This window comes from Rana temporaria, chromosome 2, assembly GCF_905171775.1.
Source record: "Rana temporaria chromosome 2, aRanTem1.1, whole genome shotgun sequence".
Lineage (NCBI taxonomy): Eukaryota > Metazoa > Chordata > Amphibia > Anura > Ranidae > Rana > Rana temporaria.
Window position 1 is genome coordinate 94,893,508 of NC_053490.1, and position 22,904 is coordinate 94,916,411.

The 22,904-nt window shown below is 46.2% G+C and overlaps 1 protein-coding gene across 3 annotated transcripts in view; it reads right to left on the reverse strand.

Annotated features, from left to right (window-relative positions):
* PARP4 (poly(ADP-ribose) polymerase family member 4) overlaps positions 1–22,904 on the reverse strand; it is a 381,003-nt gene that overhangs the window by 189,019 nt on the left and 169,080 nt on the right. The gene's annotated exons all lie outside the window — the stretch shown is intronic.

Genomic DNA, 22,904 nt, shown 5'->3' on the forward strand with positions numbered 1-22,904 from the left:
TGCAGCACTGCCTGCCCAAAGGCTGTATCAGTATTCCTTCTTACGTCCAACTGGTAGAATTTTGTAAACGTGTGGACTGAAGACCAGGTTGCCGCCTTGCAAACTTGAGCCATAGAGATCTGGTGGTGTGCTGCCCAGGAGGCGCCCATGGCCCTAGTAGAATGAGCCTTTAATGATAACGGAGGAGGCAACCCTTTCAAGCCGTAGGCCTGAGTGATTAACTGTTTAATCAACCTCGAGATGGTGGATTTTGCAGCTGCCTGCCCCTTCTTGGGCCCATCCGGTAAAATGAACAACACATCTGTTTTCCGGATCTTCTCTGTAGCTTTAAGATAGGCCTTCATGGCCCTGACAATATCCAAGGTATGCAGCAACCCTTCCTGTCTGAAAGTAGGTTTAGGAAAGAAGGATGGTAATACCAAATCCTGGTTTAGATGAAAACTGGATATAACCTTTGGTAGGAAGGAAGGATGAGGGCGGAGAACGACCCTGTCCTTATGCAAAATAAGATATGGTTCCTTACAGGATAAGGCTGCCAGTTCCGATACTCTTCTGGCGGAAACTATGGCGACCAAAAATACTAACTTCCTTGTCAGTAAAACCAAAGGAATTTCAGCCAACGGCTCAAAAGGTTGTTTCTGTAACCTTGACAGAACAAGATTTAAATCCCACGGACAAAGCGGGGATTTAACTGGAGGATTAATACGTAAGACCCCCTGCATGAAGGTCTTAACCAGCGAGTGGGTGGCCAGCGACCGCCGAAACCACACTGACAAAGCTGAAATCTGTCCTTTGATAGTGCTTAATGCCAGTCCTTTATCCACTCCTAGCTGGAGAAAACGTAATACTCTATCGATGGTAAACTTACGAGAAAGCCATAGCTTGGACTCACACCAGCCTACATAGGCCTTCCAGACCCTGTAATAAATCACCCTAGAGACCGGTTTCCTGGCTCTGATTAGGGTAGAGATTACTTTCTGAGACAGACCTCTACCCCTGAGAATCAGGGATTCAGCTTCCAGGCCGTCAAATTTAGATGCCATAAGGCAGGGTGGAGGATCGGACCTTGCGATAGCAGGTCTGGCCGTAGAGGAAGAGTCCAAGGGTCTCCCACTACCATCTTTAGGATTAGTGAATACCATGCCCTTCTGGGCCATGATGGAGCTACCAGGATGACTGGTATGTGCTCCACCCTGATCCTGCGCAGCAGGCGGGGTAGTAACTGGAGCGGGGGAAAAGCATAAAGTAGTTTGAACTGATGCCAAGGGCAAACCAGCGCATCGGTTCCGCAGGCCATCGGATCCCTTGAGCGGGATATGAACCTGTCTAGCTTCTTGTTGAGTCTTGATGCCATGACATCCACGTCCGGCACTCCCCATCTCTGGCAGAGTGTCTGAAAGACCTGTGGATGTAGAGACCATTCCCCCGGCAACAGAGTCTGGCGACTTAAGAAGTCCGCCTGAAGGTTGTCCACTCCTGGAATGAATATTGCCGATATGCAGGGCACATGAGCTTCTGCCCATAGGAGAATCAAGCTCACCTCTCTCTGAGCGGCTTGACTCTTGGTTCCCCCTTGGTGATTTATGTATGCCACTGCCGTGGCATTGTCCGATTGAATTCTCACCGGGAACCCCTGCAACTTGGCCGTCCAAGCCCTGAGGGCTAGTCGAGCAGCTCTGAGCTCCAAGATGTTGATGGGCAACTGCTTCTCTGGCTTTGCCCAAGTGCCTTGGCGAGTGCAACCATCCAAAATTGCTCCCCAGCCTGTTAGGCTGGCGTCTGTGGTTACTATCTTCCAAGCCACTGGACTGAAAGACTTCCCCTTCAGTAGATTCTGAGGGTCTAACCACCAACACAGACTTTGTCAGACTCTTGATGAGAGCGGCAAAGGGATATCTAAGGCCTGTGACCTCCTGCTCCATGCTGACAGGATGGCTGCCTGCAGGATGCGAGTGTGGCTCTGGGCGTACGGTACCGCCTCGAATGTGGCCACCATCTTGCCTAGTAACCGCATACATAGGCGAACAGTTGGTTCTTTCTTGCTTAGAACCAGTAGGATTAATTCCTTGATGGCTTTGACTTTTATCAGAGGCAGAAACACCCTCTGTTGTTCTGTGTCTAATCTCATGCCGAGATATTCCAACTGCCTTGTGGGCTGGAATGCCGATTTTTCTCGATTTAGGACCCAGCCGAACCTCTCGAGGTACTGAACTGTGAGGGCCACTGCTCGTTCCAAGCCAGGAGATGAGTGATCTATGACTAGGAGGTCGTCCAGGTAAGCTAGGATCGTGACCCCTTGGATCCTTAGATTGGCTAGGATTGGAGCTAGGACCTTCGTAAACACCAGGTGGGCCGTAGCCAACCCGAAGGGAAGCGCCACGAATTGGAAATGACGTAGAGCCACCGAGAAGCGTAGAAATCTTTGATGTGGCTGGTAAACTGGAACATGAAGGTAAGCATCCTTTATGTCTATGGATGCCATAAAATCGTCCTTCTGAAGTGCGGCAGCTGCTGACCGCACGGATTCCATCCGAAATGAGCGGACCTTTAGGTATGAATTCACCATTTTTAAGTCCAAAATTGGCCTGATATCGCCGTTGGGCTTTGGGATGATGAATAGGTTGGAGTAGAAACCTAGCCCCTGTTCTTGGACTGGTACCTCTACTATTACCTCCTGAGAGAGTAGATGATTCAATGCCGCTATTAATGCGGCTCCCTTCTTCGGATCGTTTGGTACTCTTGACTCCTGAAAATGAGGAGGAGGAAACTTTAGGAAGTCTAGTTTGTAGCCTGTAGCCACGGAAGACCGTACCCATCTGTCGGGAATGCTGGCCTCCAAAACCTCTGCAAAGAGACGCAGTCTTCCCCCCACCTTCGTGGGTGGGGGCGCCCCTTCATAAGGCCGGCTTGGGGGCTGGCTTTGCTGGCTTGCGAAACCACTGCTTCTTGCCTCCGGCGGCCTGTCCCTGCGATTTGTTAAAGTTTGATCTTGCAGGAGGCCGTCGATACTGTTTGGTATTGGAAGGCCCCTGCCCAGGGGAGTACTGTCGTTTAAACGCAGGCCCCCGAAACTTTTTCTTGGTGGGCAACAGAGTACTTTTTCCGCTTGAAATGGTCTGAATGTATTTATCCAGGTCTTCTCCGAAGAGTCGTCCTCCATGGAAGGGGAACCCTACCAAGAGCTTCTTGCATGGGGGCTCTGCCTCCCAGCTCTTTAACCATAAGAGTCTTCTCATATGGATAAGGGATAACGATAAACGTGACGCTTGCTGGATAGAATCCTTAATCGCATCTACCGTAAAGCGTATGGCCCTAGGGACGTCCGAAAATTCTTCTGCCTGCTGGGCAGGAATAAGTTTAAGCATCTGCTTAGCTTGATCCGATAATGCTTGTGCAACCCCAATTGCAGCCACAGCTGGCTGCACTACTGCCCTTGCAGTAGTTAAGGAGGTTTTAAGTAGCGTTTCCAAGCGTTTATCAACCGGATCTTTGAACACCTGTATGTTTTCTACAGGGCATGTTAAAGATTTGTTAACACATGAGATGGCTGCGTCTACAGCCGGGGCTGCCCATCTCTTGGAAAATGTCTCTTCCATAGGATATAAGGCAGAGAATCTTTTTGGCGGTACAAAGATTCTATCTGGCTTGGCCCAATCTTGGAACATAACTTCCTCTAGTAGAGGATGGATCGGAAAAACCGCATTGGTTTGAGGCGCTCTTAGTGAGCCCAAAGCTGAGACCGTTGATACTTGGAGATCTGGTACTGGCAAGTTGAACGTCCTATGGACCAAGTCTGTTAAAACTTGAACCCACCAGCTCTCCCCTTGGGAGGCTGCGCCAGACTCCTCCGTACCCGGATCCTCGATCCCTGAACCTACTTGGTCCTTGTCCAAGAGGTCTTCCAATTCCCCTGCGGAAGGGACCTCCTCATCTGAGGGTTCACACTCGGGCGACGGAGATCTATTCCGTTTTCTGCCCCGCATAGCCTTGGCTATCATTTTTTCCATTCTTTTTTCCATCTCCTTTAGAGAGGTGGACAGTATCTCGTCCGTGACCACCCTAGGGTTGGACTGACCCATGCCAGCTCCAGCCCCAGATCTCGATGGTTCCACCAAGGCTCCCTCTGGGGAAAGTAGCGGCATGACTTTGTCTGAGACCTCAGACCCTCTGGGGGAATCCCCACCTCTTGTACCCTCTAAACCAGATGCCATGGTACAATACAGAGGTACGCCCACTACTTAACGGTGTTTGGGAAAATAAATAGTTGTTGCCCAAAAAACCTTTCTGGGGGAAAAAATGCCTTCCTTCTTATTAACTTGGTTTGTTTCTTCTTTTTTTTTTTTTTTTTAAACCAAAGAAAGAAAAACCATTCTGTCCCCCTTTAGTAGTATTTGCCAAAAAAATGCTGAAAAAGAAACCCTATCTCTAGGGTAAAAGACAGTCTTTTTGAAGACTGTAGTACTCTTCTTTGGCCACTGTGTGTCCTCGGCGCCCCACGCTGCCGCTCTGGTCCTTCCTCTCTCAGTTCCACACTTCACTGAGCTGGGAACCTTTTGGAAGGGCCGCCCCTTCCTTTTACCTACAGGCCCGCCCTTCCCCTATCAGAAAACGGCGCGAAATTGCGCCCCTATCACGGGGACGCGCGCGCCCGCCGGCGAGGGGGGGGGGACCACACGAGGAGGTCAGAGGCTGATCCTGCTGTCCAGGCCAGGATCCACAGAGCGGCATCTTTTCCTGCAGCAACCGCCTGGACCTCTCTGAGCAGGCTTGCAGGTAGGAGCATTCACTCCCTTTTACATAAGAAACCTCAGTAGATTCCCAGGGGCTTCTCTTAGAGAGAATTGTCACTATACACACAGGCCCTTTTTCAATGCTTTCTAGCACCAGTTGCAATACTACCAGGGAGGTCACGATTATGGGGAATATATACATACAGAGTCATCCTATCCTAAGATATGTAACTCACCTTGCCAGATGCAGCGCATAAACCATAGGCATGTCCCACTGTGACCTTCCCCCAGAAAAAACCTGCTGCGAACCAAGTTCCGCAAGTTTCCCCTTCATTTACCTGCTCCAAGCCGCAGGACTTTGCACAACAAGAGGTCCAATCTTCCCCCATCTCCGTGGGGCGTCTAGACCTTCAGGCCCTGGGTTCCTATGAAGGATCCACTGTCCTGGGCCCATATAGCACCCTGGCAACAGAAACATTAGGCCCCCAAAGGTTTCTAAGTTCTGGGCCCAGAGTCCAGCTCTCTGTGACAGAAAGCATTATGGGCTATACCCCAATGGTTTGGGGTCCGGTTGCTGACCACTTTAGCACTGAGGCCTTTGGACAGAACCAGTTAGCCCACCTTAATCCCAAGGATGTGGAGGCAAGCTAAACCATGACCAACACCTAAGACACTGGCGAAAAAACTGAGGTACTCCTCCTATGGGAGGGGGTTATATAGGGAGGGGCACTTCCTGTTTTTGAGATTGCCAGTGTCCATCACCTGAAGGTACTCCATATAACCCATATAGTAATGAATATGCTGCTCTGTGTCCCGTGATGTACGATAAAGAAAACAAGATGCTGTTTGCCCTGTGGGAACATAAGCAGTCATAGAAGTCTATACAACTGCTGTGGGACAGATATAATGAGTGAGCTTGCTTTACCCTAGGTGAAAATCCCTGCATTTTTGTGGGCACGGCAGCCAAATCATTTGAATAGGCTGCCGTGGCTGCATTTCCCTCTGAAAAGCGCATGCACCTTTTTCAAAATGCTGCTTGCAGGGAAATTGCATGGTCATTTTGATCATGCAATTTCCCTGCTGTTCCTGCACCCGCAAACGCACTGCGATTTTCACATGCGTGTGGTATGGGTAGCAGCCACACGTACAGGTGTGAACCAAGCCTTAGCCCCCTTACACACTACCGCGACTTCAAAGTCACGATTTCAAGACTTGAGGTCTATGAACCTGAACTTGCATTAAAGTCAGACCAAAGTAGTGCAGGGACTACTTTGAAGTCAGCACGACTTGAAGTCATACTAATATGAATGGTTGTCATTGGAAATCACAAGGAACGACTTGTCATGTGACTTTGCAGTCCCAAGTTGTAAGTACAATTGTGAAAGGGGCCTTCAATTATGACCTTAGAACGTTTAAAGTATAACAAAAAGGCAAAACTTTTTTTTTGTTTTGGTTAGCGTAAAGAGAGTTAAAACACCTGTGAGGTCTTTATTGCTGTCTGTGAGGGAGATTCACCCCCTCTATTAGTCCTGTTTACATTTACTGCCAAAAGTGATAAGAGTTGGGTGAACAGTTCAGCCTGAGAGCTTCAGTTCGGGCCAAACATTGGCTTTTTGCCCCGTTTGGGGAACACCGGAATTTGCAGGGTATTCAGCAGGTGCTCGCCCTACTGATTGCCCTGCAATACACTGCACAGCGCATTTTGTGCCCTGATTGGGCAAAGCTTTGTATAAGCTATTGTTAAGGAGCAGAGCCACTCCGCCCCCTACCCCACCCCAAAGCACCTTGTCCCTATGTTGATGGGGACAAGGGCCTTCTCTCCACAACTGTGGTCGGTGTTTGAGGGTGTCTGCGGGCAGGGGGTTTATCAGAATCTGGAAGCCACCTTTAACAAGGGGGCCCTCCCAGATTTCGCTCCCCCCTATGTGAATGAGTATGGGGTACAAAGTACCCCCAGCCATTCACCAAAAAAGTGTTAAAAAGTAATAAAAACACAGAGAGGAGTTTTGACAATTCCCAATTAAAAAATTGTTTTCCCAAATGTAAATCCATCGTCAATTATGCCACTCGCCAAACCCGTAAAATAAAAATAAAAAAACACTCCCACCATCCATGAAGACTGGCCGTCTACTGCAGGCCAAGCCATTTGACAGTTCTTATATTAGATAAGGGGCGGGCCACCTGGCTATGTCACCTGGTGGCACCGCCCCCTTCTGACATTCCTCACCCAACATACACCGGTCTTTGATGTCAGAAAAAAGGGGGCAGTGCCACCAGGTGACAACCACCCCACCCAAATGTTGAGGCCAACTTCTTGGCAAGGCCTGTTCTGAGTGGAACCTGTCCTGTTAAACCAATGTATGGTCTTGGCCACCATGCTGCAGCTCAGTTTCAGGGTCTTGGCAATATTCTTATAGCCTATGCCATCTTTATGTAGAGCAACAATTATTTTTTTCAGATCCTCAGCGAGTCATAAGGGCCATGTTGAACTTCCAGTGACCAGTATGAGAGAGTGAGAGCGATAACACCAAATGTAACACACCTTAGCCCTTGTAACACTTAAAGGGGTTGTAAAGGAAAAAAAAAATTTTCCCTAAATAGCTTCCTTTACCTTAGTGCAGATTCTCCTTCACTTACCTCATCCTTCGATTTTGCTTTTAAATGTCCTTATTTCTTCTGAGAAATCCTCACTTCCTGTTCTTCTGTCTAACTCACCACGTAATGCGAGGCTTTCTTCCTGGTGTGCAGAAAGCCTCTTGAGGGGGGGGGAGCGGGCAAGCAGGAGGGTCAGGACGCCCACTAACACACAGCTCCTTTCTCTATCTGCAAAGTAGAGAGTGTCCTGACTTGCCTGCTCGCCCCCTCCCCCCTCAAGAGCTTTCTCCACACCAGGGAGAAAACCTTGCATTACAGTGGTGAATTACAGACAGAAGAACAGGAAGTGAGCATTTCTCAGAAGAAATAAGGACATTTAAAAGCAAAAATCGAAGGATGAGGTAAGTGAAGGAGGACTGCACTAAGGTAAAGGAAGCTATTTAGGGGGGAAAAAAAAATTCCGTTATAACCCCTTTAATGAGTCACATGACACCGGACATTTTCACTTAGGGGTGTACTCACTTTTGTTGCCAGCGGTTTCTACATTAATGGTTGTGTGTTGAGTTATTTTTAGGGGACAGCAAATTTAGACTGTATTACAAGCTGTACACTCACTACTTTATATTGTAGCAAAGTGCATTCTTCAGTGTTGTCACATGAAAAGATATAATAAAATATTTACAAACATGTGAGGGATGTACTCACTTTTGTGAAATACTGTATGTCCACACCTATACTATATCACGCTCATTACCAGCACAGTTCATACCAATCAAAGAAGGAAAATATTCTTTTGAATTCTGGGGGTAAAGCTTTTTTTTTTTATTATTTGGTTTACATGCTGGGAAGGAGTGGCTAGCTGTTTTTTGTTATATATTCTTCCACATGTTCCTGACAGTTGCATTGGCACTGCACAAACAACATGTTTTTTCCCCCACTTTTAGTATGTGCTGTGTAATTTTTTTTAGGAAAAACAATATTAGGAGTTAATCGTAAACACAGAGACCCATGTCCTTCGATTAACTCCAGAAAAATAATTTTACAGTGTGCACAGAAATCCTTCAATCATACATCATTGGATACAGGAACAGTATAATTCAAAACATTCAGAGGTGCCAAAGCAATCCAACTAAGGGGAGTGCAACACAGCAACACTACACTATCAGCCCAATAACTAATAGTGAAACAAAAGCACTCAACTGTGAGGTTTTACCACCTCCAATCTCACACGTGAATGAGCCCTAATAGTCAGTTTTCTGATCACCACACAAGGCACAGTGCCACCAGTCTAGTGAATCTAGAAACAATGTTCCTGCTTGCCACCAGACCAGTGCAGCAAGCAGCAGTTTTTCTGCTCACCACCACACCAGTCCCAGTGTCGCCAAACCAGTGCATGCCAGCAACAGTGTTCCTTATCGCCACCACACCAGTGTAAGCCAGAAACAGTGTCCCTGATTGTCACAAAAAAAAAATGGTGAAGGTGTCCAATATTGCAAGTGTGTAAACCTAAGTCCTACCACATCCCTAAAAAATAGGGAGTGTGTTTCCTCAGTGGGACTTTAAATTGGAAAGACTAGGTTAATTTAATGACTAAACAAGTCACAAGGTATTGAAAAAAGGTATAATCTAATTTTATTGACAAAAAATATATATGTATGAATGAATGAATGAATGAAAAACTTATATAGCGCGGCACATGCGAACTGAATCGCCTCTGGGCGACATGTATGGGACATTTTACATTATTGGTGGTGAAAGCTACACTGCACATAGGAACGCATACATGAGATCCAAGGGCATAACATGAAAGGACAGCACAAAGTGGGAGGCAAACAAATATTATACTGGGAACACTGGCAACACAAACAACAAAAAAGATGATGCAAAGCCCAGGTCTGTCTATAGGGTGAAGACAGGTAACCCAACATTTAACGTTTCGAGGCGTCTTTATAGGACCTCTTCTTCAGGGGTGAGGGATTGCGGTATACGTTGACAGCAAGATCTATATACACACACACACACACGACAAAATACAAACAGAAAAGAACAAAAAAAAAAAATTATCGTAAAAATACATACTTGGGGCTAGATTCAGATAGCCCGCCGTAACTTTGTGCGGGCATAGCGTATCTCAGATACGCTACGCCGCCGTAACTTAGTGAGGCAGGTTCTGTATTCACAAAGAACCTGCGCCCTAAGTTACGGCGGCGTAACGTAAATGTGCCGGCGTACGCGCGCCTAATTCAAATTGTGAAGAGGTGTAAATAAAACATGACCCCACGTAAATGACGTTTCTAACGAACGGCGCATGTGCCGTCCATGAACGTATCCCAGTGCGCATGCTCCTAATCACGTTGCAAATAGTCAATGCTTTTGACGTGAACGTAATTTACGCAAAGCCCTTTTCGCGAACAACTTACACAAACGACGTAAAATTCGACGCTGTCCCGACGTCCATACTTAACATTGGTTATGCCTCATATAGCAGGAGTAACTTTACGCCGGAAAGAGCCTTACATAAAACGACGGAAAAAAATCCGCCGGGCGCACGTACGTTTCTGAATCAGCGTATCTAGCTCATTTGCATATTCTACGAGGAAATCAACGGAAGCGCCACCTAGCGGCCAGCGTAAATATGCACCCTAAGATACGACGGCGTAGGAGACTTACGCCGGTCGTATCTTAGCAACATTTAAGCGTATCTCAATTTGAGCATAAGCTTAAAGATACGACGGCGCAGATTCGGACTTACGACGGCGTATCTACTGATACGCCGATGTAACTCTTTGTGAATCTGGCCCATGGTATATAAATAACAACATATTGCTCTCTATGCACATGACCATACATATGGGGAGAGAGGTGATCCACAGCCAAGCACTGAATACACATAAAGATATATACTACTATCAAGTATATGGCAAATACTGACCGTTTTGTGTATTTGTGAGTATTCTCAAATGGGAAAAAAATATATGATAATAAGTTGCCGATTAAAAAGCAGAGGCGTCCGGGTTCACACAAAGGGTTAAACCCAGGAACCTGGTCCTCCACTCGGACATGCAACCTGAAAAATTGGGACAGAAAAAAACGCTTTAAGCGGAAAGTCGCTAAAATCGCATAACAGAAAACAACTGGAGGACAGTGGCACAGAGGGCGGCATGAACGCAAAAACATACCTCTGTAAGCGCAAATGGTTAATTAGGCGCATCAGATGGCATGCATGGTGATGCAGTCCCCTACAAAGGGCTAGTACCCATCAACAGAGATGGACATGTGGGGTCACCCAAAGTTCAACTCAGATATGATTTACATGATTTGCACACAATTGCGTGGAAAAGAATATATGTACCTAAAATATTAGGGAGCAGCTGGAAGAGGGAAGGTAGTTCATCTGAGACCTCGTTATAGGGCTCAGAGCTACACCCGCCTAGTTTTACACGATTGGTTCTTTTTTCTTTTCTCTTTTTTCTCTTTGGAGGGGGAAGAAAGAAAAACCCCTGAATCACACAAGAGAATCCATATGAATAAATGAATAAACAAATTGTGTCAGAGCATCAAAATATAATAATATTTGTACTGAATAGCAATATAGTAAGAGAAAGTGAAAGTTAAAAATGACGGACCTTGTCTGCATGAACCAATACAAGGAAAAGGGCAGTCAGTAGATATACAGCTGAACACAGAATCCGCTGGCTAGAAGGTGTATATAGGAGGGGATTGCTGGCATAAGACTGTAAATAAAAAATAAAATTAAAAAAAGGGCCAGATAAATATATGTGACCCTCCTATAGGATGAATAATGAGAATCCACCAATTCCATTATTAAAGCTCCCTTAATGGTACAAAAAAGCTTACTTGCCAAACGGTGGTCAGAACTGCATCATCAGATACATTTTAGGTAAATAAGCTTTAAATAAGGCTGTGGAGTAATCAATTGTATGCAAGCCAGGTGTGACTGGGAACTTGTGTCATACAGCTGCATCCAAATAGTATTTGTACTGAATAGCAATATAATGAGAGAAAAGGAAAGACCTTGTCTGTATGAACCAATACAAGAAAAAAGGCAGTCAGCAGATATACAGCTGAAACACAGAATCCGCTGACTAGAAGGTGTATCTAGAAGGGAATTGCTGGCATAAGACTGTAAATACAGAGAAAAAAAAGGGGATAGATAAATATATGTGACCCTCCTATAGGATGAATAATGAGAATCCACCAATTCCATTATTAAAGCTCCCTTAATGGTACAAGAAAGCTTACCCGCCAAGCGGTGGTCAAAGGTGTACCCTGACTGCAACATCAGATAACTTTTAGGTAAAAAGTACCTGGCTTTAAATAAGGCTATGGAGTGATCAATTGTATGCAGGCCAGGTGTGAATGGGAACCAGCTCATGTGTGGGAGGGGACTTGCGTCATACAACTGCATCCAAGTACCGCCCCCCGGGTGTGATGGCGCGCCGCGTCACCCCCCCAAACGCCAACAGGTTACTGAGGTAACTGATGCGACAAGCTCAAAGAGAGGCGTCGCATCTGTGTGACGTCACGCCGGGAAATGAGGCCGCGCGTCAAGATCTCGCGACACAGAGAAGACTAGAGGGGCGCGGCCATACATAGCATGGCAGTCGCCACCTCCATCCGTAAACAGGAACCAGCACGTGCAAACGTGCCAGGGTCTTACCTGCGCCGAGCGACAGCGGCCTCCAGCGACAAAATGCAACAAAGCGGACCTGATCCCCATAGTTTATCCTTGCACACAAATAGTGCAAAAAAATACAAAAAGATGAAAAAGAAGGGGGTTACAAAGCTGGGCAAAATCTAGTACATAATAATCACCAAGTTTTATGGCTGTAGGTCTACCCTCCCCACAGATCATCACGTATACATCCATGTTTTTAAACCTTTGGCATATACATCGAAAGTTTGGGCACCCCAGGTAAAAATTTGTATTAATGTGCATAACGAAGCCAAGGAAAGATGGAAAAATCTCCAAAATGCATCAAATTACAGATTAGACATTCTTATAATATGTCAAAAAAAGTTAGATTTTATTTCCATCATTTACACTTTCAAAATGTATAGCATGCACTGCCCCCTTTGCAATGCTGAGACCTGCCAGTGTCATGGATTGTTCTCAATCATCGTCTGGGAAGACCAGGTGATGTCAATCTCAAAGGTTTTAAATGACCTTGCCCCAACAATCAGCACCATGGGTTCTTCTAAGCAGTGGTCTAGAAAACTGAAACTGAAAATAGTTGACGCTCACAAAGCTGGAGAAGGCTATAAGAAGATAGCAAAGCTATTTCAGATGTCAATATCCTCTGTTTGGAATGTAATTAAGAAATGGTAGTCATCAGGAACAGTGGAAGTTAAAGCAAGATCTGGAAGACCAAGAAAAATATCAGACATAACAGCTCGCAGGATTGTGAGAAAAGCAATTCAAAACCCACGTTTGACTGCATGATCCCTCCAGAAAGATCTGGCAGACACTGGAGTTGTGGTACACTATTCCACTATAAAGAGATACTTGTACAAATATGGTCTTCATGGAAGAGTCATCAGAAGAAAACCTCTTCTACGTCCTCACCACAAAAATCAGTGTTTGAACTTTGCAAATGAACATATAGACAAGCCTGATGCTTTTTGGAAACAAGTTCTGTGGACCGATGAGGTTAAAATAGAACTTTTTGGCCAGAATGGGCAAAGGTACGTTTGGAGAAGAAAGGGCACATCATTTAATGAAAAGAACCTCTGTCCAACTGTTAAGCATGGGGGTGGATCAATCATGCTTTGGGGTTGTATTGCAGCCAGTGGCACAGGGAACATTTCACGATTAGAAGGAAAAATGGATTCATTAAAATTTCAGCAAATTTTGGATGGTAACTTGATGCCATCTGTGAAAAAGCTGAAGTTAAATAGAGGATGGCTTCTACAAATGGATAATGATCCTAAACACACCTCAAAATCCACGGGGGATTACTTCAAGAGGCGTAAACTGAAGGTTTTGCCATGGTCTTCACAATCTCCTGACCTCAACATAATTGAAAATCTATGGATAGATCTTAAAAGAGCAGTGCGTGACAGACAGCCCAGAAATCTCAAAGAACTGGAAGACTTTTGTAAGGAAGAATGGGCAAAGATACCTCAAACAAGAATTGAAAGACTCTTGGCTGGCTACAAAAAGTGTTTACAAGCTGTGATACTTGCCAAAGGGGGCAGTACAAGATATTAACTCTGCAGGGTGCCCAAATTTTTGCAGACGCCATTTTTTTGTTTTCTGTCATTTTGAAAGTGTAAATGATGGAAATAAAATCTAACTTTTTTTGACATATTATAAGAATGTCTAATCTGTAATGTGATGCCTTTTGGAGATTTTTCCATCTTTCCTTGGCTTCGTTATGCACATTAATACAAATTTATACCTGGGGTGCCCAAACTTTCCATCCCCACTGTAATAGGAGCTACTAGTAGCAGTATTCTCCAAACATTTTGTGCTTGGAAAATAATTAACATACATTGTATGAAACTAAAACTAAAGCATCCCTCTATAAGAGGCAGAACAAATGAAAAACATTCCTTGGCACATTTCACGTATAACCCTTTCTCCTCAACCGCCATGTACTGGGGGGGGGGAGGGCACTGGCGTAGGAAGGGGGGGGCAGGGGGTGCTGTTGCACCGGGCGAACCATTTAGGGGGGCGACTTTCCGTGCCTCCTCCTAATTTTAATTTCCCGTGTCACCGGATGTTGCGAGCGGCCAGCGTGTAATGTGTAATGTCCAGCGCCCTGTGATTGGGCATATGGGGGTCATGTGAGGAGTGGGGCTGGAAGTCCCGCCTCCACACATGACCGCCATACGTCCAATCGCAGAGCGCCGGGAAAGTCTGAAAATGTCGGCGGCCGGCGGGAGACGTCAGGCACGGAAAGCCGCCGGCGCCGTCTTCCCCTCCGCTCTGGTGCTCTGCGGTACGGCGCTGCCACTGTGTGGAGGGGAGTTGCAGCATGGAGCGAGCTGCGGGTGGATAGTGCTGGCGGCCGGCGGGGAAGAGAGTCGGAACTCCGTCGGTGCTGGGGTCCTGTCCGTCCTGGAGGAGTCTCTGGAGAAGAGCAGACACAGGTAAGGAGGACTCAGAGGATGGACTTCTACTGTAGGAGTTAGGTGGGTCAGTGCAGGGGTCAGTGTCAGTGCAGGGGTCAGTGTCAGTGCAGGGGTCAGGTCAGTGCAGGGGTCAGGTCAGTGTCAGTGTAGGGGTCAGGTCAGTGTCAGTGTAGGGGTCAGTGTCAGTGTAGGGGTCAGTGTTAGTGCAGGGGTCAGTGTAGGGGTCAGGTCAGTGTAGGGGTCAGTGTCAGTGCAGGGGTCAGGTCAGTGTCAGTGTAGGGGTCAGGGTCAGTGCAGGGGTCAGTGTCAGTGCAGGGGTCAGTGTCAGTGCAGGGGTCAGTGTCAGTGCAGGGGTCAGTGTCAGTGCAGGGGTCAGTGTAGGGGTCAGTGTCAGTGTAGGGGTCAGTGTCAGTGCAGGGGTCAGGTCAGTGTCAGTGCAGGGGTCAGTGCAGGGGTCAGGGTCAGTGCAGGGGTCAGTGTCAGTGCAGGGGTCAGTGTCAGTGCAGGGGTCAGTGTCAGTGCAGGGGTCAGTGTCAGTGCAGGGGTCAGTGTCAGTGCAGGGGTCAGTGTCAGTGCAGGGGTCAGTGTCAGTGCAGGGGTCAGTGTCAGTGCAGGGGTCAGTGCAGGGGTCAGTGTCAGTGCAGGGGTCAGTGTCAGTGCAGGGGTCAGTGTCAGTGCAGGGGTCAGTGTCAGTGCAGGGGTCAGTGTCAGTGCAGGGTTCAGTGTCAGTGCAGGGTTCAGTGTCAGTGCAGGGTTCAGTGTCAGTGCAGGGTTCAGTGTCAGTGCAGGGGTCAGTGTCAGTGTAGGGGTCAGTGTCAGTGTAGGGGTCAGTGTCAGTGCAGGTGTCAGTGTAGGTGTCAGTGTAGGGGTCAGGTCAGTGTAGGTGTCAGTGCAGGGGTCAGGGTCAGTGCAGGTGTCAGTGTAGGGGTCAGTGTCAGTGTAGGGGTCAGTGTCAGTGTAGGGGTCAGTGTAGGTGTCAGTGTAGGGGTCAGGTCAGTGTAGGTGTCAGTGCAGGGGTCAGGTCAGTGTCAGTGCAGGGGTCAGGTCAGTGCAGGTGTCAGTGCAGGGGTCAGTGTCAGTGCAGGGGTCAGTGTCAGTGTAGGGGTCAGTGTCAGTGCAGGTGTCAGTGCAGGGGTCAGTGTAGGGGTCAGTGTCAGTGTAGGGGTCAGTGTCAGTGCAGGGGTCAGTGCAGGGGTCAGTGTCAGTGCAGGGGTCAGTGTCAGTGTAGGGGTCAGTGTCAGTGCAGGTGTCAGTGTAGGGGTCAGTGTAGGTGTCAGTGCAGGGGTCAGTGTCAGTGCAGGGGTCAGTGTCAGTGCAGGTGTCAGTGCAGGGGTCAGTGTCAGTGTAGGGGTCAGTGTAGGTGTCAGTGCAGGGGTCAGTGTCAGTGTAGGAGTCAGTGTCAGTGCAGGTGTCAGTGTAGGGGTCAGTGTCAGTGTAGGGGTCAGTGTCAGTGTAGGGGTCAGTGTCAGTGTAGGGGTCAGTGTCAGTGTAGGGGTCAGTGTCAGTGTAGGGGTCAGTGTCAGTGTAGGGGTCAGTGAAGGTGTAGGGGTCAGTGAAGGTGTAGGGGTCAGTGTAGGGGTCAGTGTAGGGGTCAGTGTAGGTGTCAGGTCAGTGTCAGTGTCAGTGTAGGTGTTTTAAAAAAAAAAGCTCCAAAATATTTAAGTCCCCCACGTTTATGCACATATAAACGTGGATGTTTATAAGGGGGGGGGGGCGAAAAAAATTTTTCGCCCCGGGCGCCCATAACTCTGGTTACGCCACTGGGGGAGGGGTAAACATATAGAAAAGAAACATAATGTTCCAATATGGAAAGTATATTAACATGAGATAATGTTTAGGAGAGGGTAAAAATCGCAAGGGAAATATAACTATGGGGGTTCCCATTCGGAACCCCCAGAAGCAAACCCTTCCATAAAAGGCCTGGGGGCCGAGTGGCATTTAGATGGAATATCCACCTCTGTTCCAACTGTAGCAACATTTTATTGGTGTCACCTCCTCTAGGGTTGGTATGTACTCTGTCCAGTCTTATGCCAGCAATTCCCTTCTAGATACACCTTCTAGTCAGCGGATTCTGTGTTTCAGCTATATATCTGCTGACTGCCTTTTTTCTTGTATTGGTTCATACAGACAAGGTCAGTTACTTTTAACTTTCCTTTTCTCTCACTATATTGCTATTCAGTACAAATACTATTTGGATGCAGCTGTATGACACAAGTTCCCAGTCACACCTGGCTTGCATACAATTGATTACTCCACAGCCTTATTTACCTAAAAGTTATCTGATGTTGCAGTCAGGGTACACTTCCGACCACCGTTTGGCGGGTAAGCTTTTTTGTACCATTAAGGGAGCTTTAATAATGGAATTGGTGGATTCTCATTATTCATTCTATAGGAGGGTCACATATATTTATCTGGCCCTTTTTTTTTGTATTTGCAGTCTTATGCCAGCAATCCCCTCCTATATACACCTTCTAGCCAGCGGATTCTGTGTTCAGCTGTATATCTACTGACTGCCCTTTTCCTTGTATTGGTTCATGCAGACAAGGTCCGTCATTTTTAACTTTCCCTTTCTCTTACTATATTGCTATTCAGTACAAATATTATTATATTTTGATGCTCTGACACAATTTGTTTATTCATTTATTCATATAGATTCTCTTGTGTGATTCGGGGTTTTTTCTTTCTTCCCCCTCCAAAGAGAAAAAAAGAGTAAAGAAAAAAAGAACAAATCGTGTAAAACTAGGCGGGTGTAGCTCTGAGCCCTATAACGAGGTCTCAGATGAACTACCTTCCCTCTTCCAGCTGCTCCCTAATACTTTAGGTACATATATTATTTTCCACGCAATTGTGTGCAAATCATGTAAATCATATCTGAGTTGAACTTTAGGTGACCCCACATGTCCATCTCTGTTTATGGGTACTAGCCCTTTGTAGGGGACTGCATCACCATGCATGCCATCTGATGCGCCCAATTAACCATTTGCGCTTACAGAGGTATGTTTTTGCGTTCAAGGCCGCCCTCTGTGCCACTGTCCTCCAGTTGTTTTCTGTTATGCGATTTTAGCGACTTTCCGCTTAAAGCGTTTTTTTCTGTCCCAATTTTTCAGGTTGCATGTCCGAGTGGAGGACCAGGTTCCTGGGTTTAACCCTTTGTGTGAACCTGGACGCCTCTGCTTTTTAATCGGCAACTTATTATCATATATTTTTTTCCCATTTGAGAATACTCACAAATACACAAAACGGTCAGTATTTGCCATTTACTTGATAGTAGTATATATCTTTATGTGTATTGAGTGCTTGGCTGTGGATCACCTTTCTCCCCATATGTATGGTCATGTTGCATTTTGTGCATAGAGAGCAATATGTTGTTAATTATATACCATGTATGTATTTTTACGATCATTTTTTTTTGTTCTTTTCTGTCTGTATTTTGTCTTGTGTGTGTGTGTGTGTGTGTGTGTGTGTGTATATATATCTTGCTGTCAACGTATACCGCAATCCCTCACCCCTGAAGAAGAGGTCCTATAAAGACGCTTTGAAACATTAAACGTTGGGTTACCTGTCTTCACCCTATAGACAGAACTGGGCTTTGCATCATCTTTTTTGTTGTTTATGTGTTGCCAGTGTTCTCAGCAGGGCCGATCCTAGGATCACAGGCGCCTGGGTGCAAAAATAATTCTTGCGCTCCCACAGGGGTGTGGTCATTTTACTATCCCCTCCTCTTTACAAATGTTTCTATGGCAATAACTCAACCACAGAGATGCTCCCTTACATGATCTCTTAACAATAAACAAAATACAGGAAGAGAAGCAGAGTACTTTATTGGGGCCTGGAGGGGGGGGGGCCCCTCTGATCGACACAGAGAGGGCTTCTGTTAGAAAGAGCCCCCAGACATACTACAGACATGATACAGGAGATGGTCAGAGACTGAGACTTAGTACAGGAGATGTCAGAGACTGCAGACACAGTACAGGAGATGGTCAGAGACTGCAGACACAGTACAGGAGACGGTCAGAGACTGCAGACACAGTACAGGAGACAGTCAGAGACTGCACTCACAGTACAGGACATGGTCAGAGACTGCAGACACAGTACAGGAGATGGTCAGAGACTGCAGACACAGTAAAGGAGATGGTCAGAGACTGCAGACACAGTAAAGGAGATGGTCAGAGACTGCAGACATAGTAAAGGAGATGGTCAGAGACTGCAGACATAGTAAAGGAGATGGTCAGAGACTGCAGACATAGTACAGGAGATGGTCAGAGACTACAGACATAGTACAGGAGATGGTCAGAGACACATCAGTTCTGGACGGACACACACCTATGCTCAGAACACTAGTTCTGGATGGACACAAACAAGGAGAGAAGGAGGGAGGGGAGAACTCTGCCACTTTGGCGCCCCCACCTATGCAGGCGCCTGGGTGCAAAGCACCCTGTGCACCCTGCCTAGGATCGGACCTGGTTCTCAGTATAATATTTGTTTGCCTCCCACTTTGTGCTGTCCTTTCATGTTATGCCCTTGGATCTCATGGATGCGTTCCTATGTGCAGTGTAGCTTTCACCACCAATAATGTAACATTTTCAATACAAATATATTTTTTGTCAATAAAATAAATTTATACCTTTTTCAATACCTTGCGACTTGTTTCGTCACTAAATTACCTAGTCTTCCTAATTTAAAGTCCCACTGAGGAAACACACTCCCTTGAGTGTATACAGATAGTCTGATTGTCACTACACCAGTTCCAGTGTTACCAGACTAGTGTAAGCCAGCAGCGGTGTTCCTGAGTGCTGCCACACTTTTGCCAGTATCACCAGACCAGTGTAAAGCCAGCAACAGTGTTTCTGGTCAACACCACACCAGTGCAGTGTTGCCTCTTTCTGCCACCTGTAAAAAAAAACTCGCCTGTTTACGGATCACATTTCTGCCTGCTGTCTGGAGTGATCTTTTGCCTGTTGGCTAATCATGTCTCTGCCTGCCACCAGAACTGACCTATCTGCACGTCCGACTAGGTTTCTGTGAGACACTAGTCCAAGTCATCTCCTGAGGACAAATGTTCTCCTAGAACCACAGGAACTCTTTTCTTCTTCCTTTTCTCAGTCTCTTGTACTTCCTGGCCAGTGAATACGGCATTCCTGGGGGCAACCACGTACTACTAGGCTAGGCTTGCTATAGGAACTGGGACTGTTATCAGTGACACTCAGAGCTTTTTTTCTCAGAAAATAGGTACAGGAACTCAACCACGACCCCGTTTAGATTTTACAAACAGTAGAAGGGTATTAAAGGGGCATTAAGTAGCAGGATTGCATTACATACAGAGTGCAGAGTTCAGGGGGTTACACACAGAGTGCAGAGCTGTCACTTGTAAACACAGAAACCAGACTTCTGTGTTTACAAGTGATTGTGGTGAGCAGGCACCAAAGGGTCTGAGCCAAAGGTGGTGGAACTGAGTTCCCCCAAGTTCCCCCTGAAAAAAAGCCCTGGTGACACTACACTAAGCTACCCTCACAGTACATTGGTTTTGACACAAGATAAAATGTTCAGTAGATAATCAGTCCAGACAGTGAAACAGTCTCACGCATGTGGTATCACCACACTTGGTAGGAGCAGTATAATGTGTTTTGGGTTGCTATTTGAATTATGCCCATGCTGTGTATGAGAAATATCTTATTAAAATGACAATTTCGTGGATTTTTTTTTTCTTTCTGCATTTTCCAAAAACTTGGGCCAATAAAAGAAAGTCTTCAAAATGCTCACAATGCCCCTTAAATATACATCGGGGTGTTTCCTCTCCAAAATGTGGGTGTTTCTACTGTCCTGGAGCCCCAGGGCCTCCAAGAATGTGATAGGTAGTCAAGAAATTAGATGCGTAATTTATGTGAAAAAGCCTCACACGTGTGGTATCCCTATACTCAGTAGGGGCAGCACAATTTGCTTTGGGGTGTAATATGAAGTATGCCTATGAGGTTTGTTAGAAATAGCTTATTATTTATCAACTTTACGTAAAAACAAAAAAACATTTTTACATTTTATTCCCTGTCTTGCATTTTCAAAAAACTTGTGGCAAAGAATGAAGAGACTCACTAAGCCTTTTAGAAAATACTTTGCAGTGTTTGCTTTCCAAAATGGGGTAATTTTGTGGGTGTTTTCACTGTCCTGGTGCTTCAGGGCCTCCAAAAATATGATGGCTAGTAAGGAAATTAGATGTGTAATTTATAAACCTTAAAAAGCCCAAAGGTGCTCATTGCCAAAAAGTTGGCGATTTAAAAAGATATTTTGCACGCGCTTCATGGGCATACTTAGGATTACACCAAAACACCTTCTGCTACTCCTCCCGAGTATGGTGATACCACGTGTCAAACTTTTTCACTGTCTGGACTAATTATGTACCAGACATTGTATATTGTGTATCACACAAATCAACCAATTGTGTCAAAACTAAAGTACTGTAATGGTCACCTCCTATATGAGTGGTCAGGGGATATAGTGTGGTATAGTGCCACCTGTAGTAGTCCCAGACCCTATAAGAAAAGCAAGCCTAGCCTACTGGTACATGACTGCCTTCAGGAATGCCATGTTCACTGGCCTGAGGTCTCGCAGGAACAAAGCCAGTGGGATATGTAGATGGGTCAGTTCAGACCACAGGCAGAGACATGGTGAGCAAAAAGGGAAAGGATCGATCCAGGAAGCAGGCAGAAACAAGGTCAATAAACAGGACACAGTTTGGACAGCCAGCAGGCAGTGACACTACACTAAGCTACCCTCACAGTACATTGGTTTTGACTCAAGATAAAATGTGCAGGCATCACTGCACTGGTGTGGTGGTGATCAAGTACACATTAAAGCAGTTGTATAGTCCATTTTTACACTTTTACCTACAGGTAAGCCTATACTAAGGCTTACAGTTGTATAGTCCATTTTTACACTTTTACCTACAGGTAAGCCTATACTAAGGCTTACTAGCTAAAAAAAAATCTCCTAAACCTTTACGGTTTAGGAGATATTCCCCTCGCAATGAGCCGCCGACTGCAGCGGCGCATGCGCACAGGGGATTCTCGGCTTAAGGCCCGGCAGACGCCGGACCTTGCCGGAAAGAAGTCTCCCGCACACATGCGCGGGAGTGACAACATCGCGGCTCCAGCCACTCACAGCGCAATACATTTTTTATGAGACCATAGATGGAGGTAAGGGGTAGTCCAAGGTAGTCTCTAATCCTATAGGGAAGTCACATTGACCAGCGTGGAACGCTCACTGGGAGTGTCTTCGTCGGAAGAGAGGATCATATGAGAAGACAAGACATTCTAGAGGCCACTTTTAAGATATTTATTTGCATAAAAGTTTGAAAACCATTTATAATTTTCCTTCCATTTCACAATTATGTGCCAATTTGTGTTGGTCTATCACATAAAAATCCCAATAAAATACATTAAATTTTTGGGTTGTAACATGACAAAATGTGGAATATTTCAAGGGGTATAAATACTTTTTGAAGGCACTGTATTTACTATTGTAATTGTTAATATGACTGGTGATTGGTCACCGCGCTTCTGGGAGGACATAAGGGTACGTCCCCCCCAGAACTAGAGAGCATCTGCCTGGCAGTTTATGCACATTGGCTTGGTGGGAAATGTTTAAATTCCACCAAAAGAAAGTTCTGTCTAAAAAAATTATGAACATTTAATTTGGGTATAGTGTTGCATGCCTGAGTAATTGTCAAAGTGTGCCAGCACAGAAAACTGAAAAATGGCCTGGGCAGGAAGGCTAATTGTAGGATCCAATGCAGCTTTTAGAAATGTCAGGACCCATACCACAGAGTATTTCCTGGGATGAAATTTTCTAGCCTTGCACCAGATAAAGAATGCTTTCCTCATGCAATGATAGTCTGTAATTTGAAATGCCTACTATTCAGGAGGAATCACTTAAAGGAACACTAAAGGCAAGATTTTTTTTGTTTAAAAATAACAAACAGGTTATACTTACCTCCACTGTGCAGTTCGTTTTGCACAGAGTGGCCCCGATCCGTGTCTTCTGGGGTCCCTCGGCGGCTGTCTCTGCTCCTCCTCGCAAAAGCTTTCCACCTTCATGCGAGCTCCCTCGCATGGTGGAAAGCTTTTGCGAGCGCGCTCCTGTGATACAGCGGCGGCCATAGCAGCCGACTGTATCACTCGGCCCTGCCCCCCGGCGCGCCACGTCATCCTCTGTGATTGACAGCAGCGCCAGCCAATGGCTACGCTGCTATCAATCCGCGCAGCATAGCCAATCAACGGCCAGGCTGGGAACCGAACAGGATGACGAGAACGCGCCCGGGACTTTCAAAGGGCGAGGTAAGTAAAACGGGGGCTCGGGGGGGGGGCGGTGCTGTCAGATGTTTTTTTTACCATTACAACCCCTTTAATCAGGAAGAACCCCATCTCTGAGGACCTCAATTTCAAAAGTTATGCTCTCAAAGCCAGGGACTATGAAATAGGGTGAGAAACT